Source organism: Sapajus apella, unplaced genomic scaffold (genome assembly GCF_009761245.1).
Source record: "Sapajus apella isolate SASKATOON/1434 unplaced genomic scaffold, GSC_monkey_1.0 scaffold126, whole genome shotgun sequence".
NCBI lineage: Eukaryota > Metazoa > Chordata > Mammalia > Primates > Cebidae > Sapajus > Sapajus apella.
Window position 1 is genome coordinate 3,673,592 of NW_022437066.1, and position 2,318 is coordinate 3,675,909.

General features: G+C 57.5%; 1 long non-coding RNA gene across 1 annotated transcript; it reads right to left on the reverse strand.

The window, feature by feature from the left end:
- Positions 1–258: 258 nt before the first annotated feature.
- Positions 259–1,749, reverse strand: LOC116539181. The gene is made up of 2 exons (XR_004263940.1): positions 1,609–1,749; positions 259–803 (listed from the first exon to the last, which is right to left on the reverse strand). It is a non-coding gene; the product is annotated as an uncharacterized LOC116539181 (long non-coding RNA).
- Positions 1,750–2,318: the final 569 nt, after the last annotated feature.

Below are 2,318 nucleotides of genomic sequence, written 5' to 3' on the forward strand. Positions count from 1 at the left end.
CCAGCCTGGCACCTGCATTATCGATGCCCACTTCACATAGAAGGAGAGATGTTGGTAACCCGCCTGGGGTCACGCAGCTTGTGAATGGGGAAGCTGGGATTCCACCTGACCGCTTCCTCTCCATACACCTCCCTCACTCCGGTCCAGCCCACGTGGTGAGTGAACATGGCTGCAGCCTCTCCGGGAGCGAAGAAGGAGAGCAGTCATCAGACCACCCTCCCACGACCCGGCCCCTACCTGTCAACACAACATAAAAGCTCATCTAGAAATAGAGAAATGTACTAGGAGGAATGGGAGCTTTAACAAAGAAAATTGAGAGGCCCAAAGAGGGATGTCTAATTTGTATTCCATTTCACAATTGAATTGTAAATCGTTTTGGAGCTGAGCTCCCAGGCCCAGGTCTAACTGCACTGAGCTAGGACTCGGAGGAGGGGGCGAGGGCTGCAGCCACTTCCCCAACCCCTGGGCTTTCCTCTCCTGCCCTGCCAGCTCCCAGATCGACGCAGACCACGAGGACTCAGGTGACCCCAGGCCTCGGGCTGTAGCTGAGCTCCAGAGGCCAGCCCCGTGGGCGTTGCTCAGGTTCACTTGTGGTGATCAGGTGGTGGAGGGGGCTCGGTGTTGGCTGCTCACTGCAGAGTCAGACGGCAGGACACTGTGAGGTTTAGACACTGTAAGGAGTGAGGTCGGCTTTGGAGATCGGGTTTCCATTTATTTACAAACAGTCTGATGGCCGCCTCCGAGTCCTGGGCCCATCTCATTCACGGGCGCCCACAGCACTCTCTCCTGGATCCCTCCACCACCTGCAGAAGGAGGCTCCACTGTCCCAGTGTCCAGGCGAGGAAGCGGAGACAGGGACCCATGACCCAGCCCAAGACTCAGAGCTGGGCCGTGGCAGGGGCAGGGAGCCCGCCGGGGTCTGCTTGGTGGGGACCCTGGTTCCTTTCACAATAACAGGGCCCCTCCTCATGTGCTCCAGCGCTGGCTCCTGGTAAGAGTGACGCTTGGAGAGCAGAGGCGCCATTCATGACAATCGGTTCCCAGGGTCAGGGTACGCGGGCAACTTTTGCCCTCACCTAGTGAGGTGCCAGTGCCTGTAACGTGCTGCTGACTGCAACTCCGGCCCTCCCCCTCCATCCTGACCCCAGGCCTGGGGGGCGGGAGGCCACGCTGGCTGGACAGCTCAAGAGCAGGATTTAGACCCAGAGCAGTGAGAGCCTTTGCTCCCTGCCCTTCCGACCTCCTCCCGCCCATTCCAGAAACTGCTCCCATTTCAGGCCATAGTCACTTCCATGCCACCTAGGAAGACAGCTGGGGCCCCACTAACAAGCACCCCATCCTGTTCTTACAAAGCACCCTAAGTCTCACCTTCCCAGCCACTCTGCAGTCCCCTCAGCGACCCCAAGCCTCAACTGCGGACACCACCTTCAGCCAACAGATGTGGACATGAGCCCGAATTTGTCCACAGCCTGGCACACGTGTGAGAGGTCAGAACCAGGGGTTCTGAAGACAGCCGCCCGGTGAAGAGGAGCACCCCCCGGGGGCTGGACAGGGTTTCTTTTGCAAAGACGGAGCCCTGCACCCCCCGAGCCCCGCTGGCCCACACACCTGCTGGCTCCTCCTTCTGGCTGGAAACTCTTCTTCTGGGAGGGATGCTCAAGGGCTGGGCTCGCACTTCCTGAAGGCTGTCCTGTCCTGACTCTGCAGAAGGTCCACTGACAAGAGCATGGATCCTTCTCTAAGTACTGATGGGCAGGCACTCAGGGAAACCTCAGGTCCCAAAGGCTTGTGGATTCCAACCCACTCACCAAGCCTCTGGTTGGACTGTGTTGGGGGGGAGTGTGTCGGGGGAGTTCGCCTTCTACTGAACGACTTCAGGGAGGAGAACCCTCACACCCAGGAGCCCACCTCCACCTGATTTCAGCAACTGCACCCCAAGGAGATGCTCCATGTCCACAGTGAATGGGACTGGGGGACCCACAAGCATCACCATCCTCATAGCTGGAGACCTGGCCTCAGGGGGTTGCATTTAAGGTCAAGAGAACGTTTGCTAACAAACCAGGCAGTCCATTTCCACCCCACAGAGGTGGCTCAAGCAGTAGGTTTTTACAGGTCTCTGTGGAAGCCTGCAGTTTCTGATCTAGACTGAAATGGTGGATGAATCCATCCATTCATCCATCCATCTATCCATCCATCCATCCATTTATATACCTACCCTACCAACCATCCATCCACCCACTTACATACCCACCCTACCAACCATCCATCCACCCACTTATATACCCACCCTACCAACCATCCATCCACCCACTTATATA